At 43.7% G+C, this 7,699-nt stretch overlaps 1 long non-coding RNA gene across 1 annotated transcript; it reads left to right on the top strand.

Moving 5' to 3' along the window:
- Positions 1–545: 545 nt before the first annotated feature.
- On the top strand, positions 546–6,507 carry LOC120325070. The gene is made up of 3 exons (XR_005566880.1): positions 546–575; positions 5,668–5,764; positions 6,337–6,507. It is a non-coding gene; the product is annotated as an uncharacterized LOC120325070 (long non-coding RNA).
- The last annotated feature ends 1,192 nt before the right edge of the window (positions 6,508–7,699 follow it).

The raw sequence follows: 7,699 nt of genomic DNA, 5'->3' as shown, positions 1-7,699 counted from the left end.
CTGGCAGTTCCACATGGAACACAGGCACAGCTCTGGCAGCTGTGATGTCACAGGAGTTGTGGGACCACTCGGCAGTGGGGATGGGGATCATGGAATGATGGAATCCTTGAACGGTTTGGCTTGGGAGGGACCTTAAAATCATCTTTTTTCAACCTGACCAGGTTGCTCAGGGCCCCATCCAAGTGGTCCTTGAATGTTGCCAGGGATGGGGCATCCACAGCCTCTCTGCACAGCCCCTGCCAGGGCCTCGCCACCCTCACAGGAAACAATATTTTCCTAACATCAAATCTAACCCTCCCCTCTGTCAGTTTGAATCCCTTGTCCTGTCACTACAGTTGCTGACCAAGAGTCACCCTCCGGCTTCCTTGGAGGCCCCTTCCCAGACGGGAAGGTTTCTCCCAGGTCTCCACACAACCTTCTCTTGTCCAGGCTGAAGAGCCCCAACTTTGCCAGCCTGTGTGCAGAGGGGAGGTGCTCGAGGTCCCTGAGCCCCTTGGTGGCCTGGTCTGGCCTTGCTGCAGCAGTTCCCTGGCCTTGTTGTGTCGGGGACCCCAGAGCTGGAGGCCGCACTGCAGGTGGGGTCTCCTGAGAGCACAGCAGAGCGGCAGAACCCCCCTGCCCTGCTGCCCCCAGGGCTGGGGATGAGCCCAGGACACGGGGGGGTCTGGGCTGAAAGGGCACATTCTAAGAGGGCTCCTGTAATGACAATAAGACAGTAAGACAGGTGGCCCTCAGAACAACTGGCCTCTAGAGCAGATAGACAGAGACAGAGAGCTGAATAGCCCTCCTGTATTCCAGGAGGATGTAGTTAGCAACTTACTGAGCCAGCTGGATCCTAACAAGTCTATGGGACCAGACGGGATCCATCCCAGGGTGATGAGGGAGCTGGCAGAAGAGCTTGCCAAACCGCTCTCCATCATCTTCCAACAGTCCTGGCTCTCTGGGAAGGTCCCAGATGATTGGAGGTTGGCGAATGTCACCCCAATCCACAAAAAAGGCTGCAAGCAGGACCCTGGCAACTACAGGCCTGTCAGCCTGACCTCGGTGCCTGGCAGGGTTATGGAGCAGATCATCCTGAGTGCAATCACACAGCACCTTCAGGATGGACAAGGGATTAGACCCAGCCAGCATGGGTTTAGGAGGGGCAGGTCCTGTCTGACCAACCTGATCTCTTTTTACGATCAGGTGACCCACCTGGTGGATGAGGGGAAGGCTGTGGATGTGGTCTATCTAGACTTCAGCAAGGCCTTTGACACTGTCTCCCATAATATACTCCTGGAAAAGCTGGTAGCCCATGGCTTGGACAAGTGTACCCTCTCCTGGATTAGGAGCTGGCTGGAGGGTCGGGCCCAGAGAGTGCTGGTGAATGGAGCTGCATCCAGCTGGCAGCCGGTCACCAGTGGTGTTCCCCAGGGGTCTGTGTTGGGTCCAGTCCTGTTTAACATCTTTATTGATGATTTAGATGAGGGGATTGAGTCCATCATCAGCAAATTTGCTGATGACACCAAATTGGGAGGGAGTGTCGACCTGCTGGAAGGCAGGAGGGCTCTGCAGAGGGATCTGGATAGACTGGAGAGATGGGCTGATTCCAGTGGGATGAAGTTCAATAAAGCCAAGTGCCGGGTCCTGCACTTTGGCCACAACAACCCCCTGCAGCGCTACAGGCTGGGCACAGAGTGGCTGGAAAGCAGCCAGGCAGAAAGGGACCTGGGGGTACTAATTGACAGGAAGCTCAACATGAGCCAACAGTGTGCCCAGGTGGCCAAGAAGGCCAATGGGATCTTGTCCTGTATCAAAAATAGCGTGGCCAGCAGGAGCAGGGAAGCGATCCTTCCCCTGTACTCTGCGTTGGTGAGGCCACACCTTGAGTATTGTGTTCAGTTCTGGGCCCCTCAGTTCAGAAAGGATATTGAGGTGCTGGAGCGGGTCCAGAGAAGAGCAACGAGGCTGGTGAAGGGACTGGAGCATAAGTCCTATGGGGAGAGGCTGAGGGAGCTGGGGTTGTTTAGCCTGGAGAAGAGGAGGCTCAGAGGTGACCTCATCACCGTCTATAACTACCTGAAGGAAGTTCTAGCCAGGTGGGGGTTGGTCTCTTCTCTCAGGCACTCAGCAATAGGACAAGGGGGCACGGGCTTAAGCTCCGCCAGGGGAAATTTAAGTTGGATATCAGGAGAAAATTCTTTACAGAGAGAGTAATCAGGCATTGGAATGGGCTGCCCAGAGAGGTGGTGGATTCACCATCCCTGGAGAGTTTTAAACGCAGATTGGACGTGGCACTGAGTGCCATGATCTAGTAAATGGACTGGATTTGGACCAAGGGTTGGACTCGATGATCTCGGAGGTCTTTTCCAACCCAATCGATTCTATGATTCTATGATTCTATGATTCCCAAGAACTGAAGTGTTAAGCTAAGTGCTCTGTCTTTTCTAGGATCCTCCTTTCTCTCTGTTTTTATAGATAAGCACTGTATTCCCCCTTTATCAAAAGCCTCATCCTTCCTCCACAAGTTCTCAAAGATAAGTGCTAATGGCTCTGAAATAGCTTCAGGCAGTTCCTAAAAATATTCTGAGGCAAACTTCATCAAGCTCAAGTCAAATCCCTAGTCTGTTCTCCTTCTTTCCTTGCTCGAGTTATGCCTGCTTTGTTGGTTATATTCTGTCTAATCCCAAATGATTAAAAGTGTCTGCTAAACAGATTAGTGGTCTATAGTGTCACTGTAAAGGGCTTACGTTGTTGCTGAGTATAGGTAGTAAGTCAATAATATGCTGAACTAATAGGGAAGCCAAGAAATTTTGGGAGATCTTAGAAGCCAGAACAGAGTACTGGGTAGAAAAGTGACACTGGAAGAGTTCAAAGGCTGGGGATGTCACGAAGGAAGTGTTTTACCCAGGTTATTCTGACAGTGGAGTTTATCTACAATCCCAAAGACTATGGAATGGAAGATTACAATGTCTGTAGTAATGCAGAGCTAAGCATCAATGTCTGAACGCAGTGGTCTTAGAGAGTTTATTTACAGGGTGACTTCAGTGTAGCCTGAATGCAAGGATCCATTGAGAAGGTTGTGTCACTAATTCCTGTGATGGGCTTGAGATGCTGGGGCCAGTTTACAAGTGACAGACTGGCCCCCACTTGTGCTTTATATAAGAGTTAACTCTGACCAGCTCAGGTATTTTGAAAGCAGTTAAGCTCCAGCTATGCTGGCATTTTAATATATTTTTGTTGAAATGCACTGGCTGTCACTCAGTGGAAATAGGAAGAGACAAACATAAAAGGGAATGATATGTGACAGTATATAAAATTCTGTATGGAATTGTACTTGTTTCATCCTCTTTTTTCTGGAGGGCAGCATAAAGATCAGTGCTATAACTCTTCTCTATAAATGGTCTTACCTGATTTGGAATCATTGATGTACAAGGTTTTGAAGGATCGGGTCTTCAGCTCAAGACCACTTGTTCTTGAACACTGATTAGTTACAGAATCTGCTTGGTTATATGAAGCCTCATTTATTCTACTTTTCTCTTTTCAAGATAATACTTGAAAGTAGTGTTTTTCTCTTCCCTTTGCTCTTTGCCTTTCTAAAGAGGTTTCATTACAGCTTGATTAAAATGTCTATATCTAACTCACTAACAAGAATATTTAGCCTGTTTTCTGTTCTTGCGAAGAGGGCTTGGAAAGCTAACACCCTTCAACAAAAACATACTTTCCATCACACCCTGGTTTCAGTTAACTTGGTTTATTTACAGTACTAGCTTTCTAACGGTTGATTACAGTGCATGATCTTGTTACCAAGGATGATGAAACTGATTTGTCTGCTCAACAAAGAGCTTTGTGGGGTTTTTTCCCCCACATGCTTTGTTCCAGCATTGCTTTATACTGTCAGTGTGTAATTTGTAGTGATTTATTCCATTAATAATTGCTCATGCAGGCTGCCTTTGTAGTGGTGATTTTTAACGATGGGCATCTAAAGTGTTCCACCCTGCATCCTTTACCAAAAGATACCAAAGTCTAAACATGGCAGATACTGAGTTATTTGCAAAGCAGATACACTTCCATTTTTGCTATTGAAAAGTCAGAAATTACTTTCTGATTGGAGTCATAGAGTTAATTCACGATCAAAGTAATTTTCTTGTCTGTGCACACTTCCTGACCAGATGTGGTTTTCCATTCTAACTGTGGTGGTTTATCAGTTGTTGGTATGAAGAGAGCATATGGGTAAACGATCTAATCAAAATACTGATAAACACCAGATACTGGAAAAATTTAATAATGTGTTTGTGAAAAGGGAGGGGAAATAATTTTCTATTTCTTAATTTTGCTACTAGTCAAACCATCTTGACTATGGTTGTTGTCAGCAGGTGCAAGGGTAGCTGACTAGAGAAGTGGCATATTCTTCTCATGAATTATAGAAAAAAACAGTACCTGGGTGGTTGCTATAGTCAGGTGAGCTACAGAATTTGAGTTTAATAAAAGCTCTGTGCATTTACAAGTTATTTATTTTCATAGCACAGCAGAATAATACCATTCAGTGCTAAATGAAATTAATGCACTTACCAGTGAAGAGACAAAGTGCCTATCGGTATATAATGTAATCATAATGAATTTTGAAATCCATGACAATTAAGTAGATTTTCACAAGATAAAGTTCTTCAGACACACAAGTGAGTTGTCAGTATGACAATCAATGAAATGCTGTGCTATCCTCCTGTTGGTAACTTCAGGTAGCAAGGCTGAAAAGATGTTAGTCCTTAGTCTAGGAAAGAGCAATCAGAAGAAAGAAAGAAAAAAGACATCAAATACAGACAAGATGGCTGCAAAATGGAAAGGAATGAAGGATTCCCAGTGTTATCTCTACATAGTACTTGAGTTGCAGCAAGTGATGTTTAGACTGGATGCAGGCAAGGCCTCATTTAATAGCCGAGGTAATGCCACTCTGCAACCTTTAGGAGACAAGAGAAAAAAAATGCACAGTCAGTGTGTCAAACATGATCCTGTCTCAGAGGAGGGAGAGAAACTTCTAGATGAGGTTCCTTTATTCTATGATTTCCTTCAAATGGGGCCCAACAAACCAGAGCCCTCTCAGTCAATGAAAACAGCAAGGGCTTGCTGAAATGCAGCCGCGTTCTGTGTCTCTAAGCAAGGCTTATATGTCTAGGGCATCTTCAGTTAGGTGGTTAGACCTTGTCTGGTTGTCTTGAGTCTCCAGAATACATATAATGAACCAGGATCATGTCTCTGTGAATGAGGAAACAGATATCCTATGAGAATCTCCTTTAAACATGGGGGCAACAGAAGAAATGTAAAATCTTAATTGCTATTTCTCAGATCAGTACATTTTTAGGATTCCTGTTGAAATTTGTTGGGGCACTTTGAAGCTCCTTTAAGGAAAGAACTAAGAGGATGAGCTGGAATCAGCTAATCTTACGCATGTGAGTGTTGTGAAAGCTGTTGCCCATATTTTTCATCACTAACCAGTTTGGTACCTGGGTTCTGCTCACATGGAGTGATCCTCCTCCACTACTGAGTCTCTTTCAGGCGTGAAAATTACCAGTGGAAGTGCATGATGTCTGAACTTCTTTTCTGAGGCCCAGACTCACAACTTGAGTGCTTTTGTTTTTGAAATCCATAAGACAAGATTGTATCACCTCTCTCTGTGTTTGCCTCCAGCAGACAGAGATGTGGAACCTGAAAACAACCACAGAAAAAGAAACACACGTGCTGATCACCGTAGATAATGGACCGATGCAAAATATGTAATCTATGTGTGGTAGGTTTCTTACTTTCTAAAGTTTTAGATCCAAATGTATTGAAGAACACTGAATTTACACCATAAAACTGTTCAAAACATTTTCTTGTGGCCAGTGATAATCTGCCTGATTTAGAGTATTTTTTGAAATCAGCATTCCTGACTTTGCAGAGAAAGATTCTCTGTGTTCTTTCTGTGGTATATCTTGTATGTTAGACTAATCCATGAAGCTTTCAAATTGATTTTAGAAGGAATAAAGGTTTAAAGTTAAATGAATAGCAGCTAATACACAGTGCTCAGTATGCAAGATTCTGCCCTTGACAAGCCATAGTAAGTCTAATAATTCTTCTCACTTCTTCTACCTTATAAGTTCCTTAGAAGCAGCCATGAGATAGAATCTTAGAATCATTTAGGTTGTAAAAGACCCTTATGATCATCTGCTAAGTCCATTGTGTCCTTTAGCACCATGTCTTTTAAATCTTTTAAATACCTCCAGGGATGGTGACAACCACTTCCCTGAGCAGCCTGTTCCTGGGCCTGTTAAGACTTTCAGAAGGTGAAAGATCATAATGGGCAAAATATTTCCTCCTCAGAATTCACAGATATCTGCATGAACAGTGGTGCAGTTCCATGCAAGAAGGCCATTTACTGGTCCTTCCATGTACCATTGTCTCCTGGGGCACCTGAAGAGAAACGGACCTAGGAATTGGCAGTGGCACTATCAAAGTGAGTAACTGCAGCTTCCTGCTATGTGCTGTAAGAGGTAATGGGGAAATGCTGCCAGTGTTTCAATTCCACATGCAGCAAGTTGTATTCACTTAGTGAAGCCCCAGACATTTTCCACCAGCTTACCTGCTGTCCAGCAAGGAGCTACTTCAGTAATGAATTACCACCTGTGTTTAGAAGTACCAGCTTTTTAAAGTGTGATTTAGTTATTTGCTACAGGGAGTTGCAGGATGTGGATTGTAGACAGCAAAGTGAATAACCCAAATCTGGTGTTGGGATTTGGTAAGAATATGTTCTTGACAGGGTAGGTTTTTTCAAATACATTTAATGATTTGTGTTGAATTACTTGATATTCAATGAAGTTTAGTTTTGGATCCTCAAAGAGACACAGTTGCCCAAATTCCTCAGGTTAGGAATTACACACCTGAAAATAGACAGGGGTAAAATACTACTGACAAGTACTGTTAAGTAATTTTCTAAGCTGCTCTGGCAGCTGATAGACATGCTGGTGGGCTGGAAAATTTTGTGGGAGGGCTGGAATATGAGTGAATGTGTTTGCTGCATGTATTTGAATGAGGTGTTCTTGGCGCAGCTCTAAGCAGAGCATGTTTTTACCTGCTCTCACTTATTTTAAAAGTATCACTGGACAGCCTTTTTTTTTTTTCATGTGGGATCATAAATACATGACACGGTGAAAGCATGACAACTCCGCAGCTGAACGCAGCTGTCTGCAGAGAGATACAGCTTAAGTTGTGCCAAAGTGAGGAAGTTCTGTTTATGCCAACAATGATACTCTGTACCAGGATTTTAATACAGAATTGCACCTTTTTTTATTTCTTAAAGGTACTTTGAGCGGGATGTAAAAACAATGCAACAGTGCCTGTGTTTTGTAAGGAGGATGGGATTTTTTAAGGCTTATCAAATATGTTTAAAAGGAAAGACTAAAAATTCTTTCTGCAAGTAGGACTGACTGTGAGAAATTTTTGCTAAGTGTGGTTCTGAGTTCTAATTTTGCTTATTGGTGCTTATATAAATCTGAAATATCTTCACTGAAGTCATTTGAGCTGCATGGAATTAAGCGATTGCAGAATTTACATCAAATGGTCCCCAGAGCTTTTTGTGCTGCTGTAAGCAGTTACAATTCATAACAGTAAATGAGCTAATATGTGTATGGGACATTCTTTTTGGATAGTGTGAGATACAGAGACTGTCAATCTAATTCTCATGAAT

The sequence above is a fragment of the Pipra filicauda genome, unplaced genomic scaffold, assembly GCF_003945595.2.
Source record: "Pipra filicauda isolate LSUMZ 115617 unplaced genomic scaffold, ASM394559v2 scaffold816_size96748_pilon, whole genome shotgun sequence".
Lineage (NCBI taxonomy): Eukaryota > Metazoa > Chordata > Aves > Passeriformes > Pipridae > Pipra > Pipra filicauda.
This window is presented reverse-complemented; position numbering and strand designations above follow the sequence as displayed.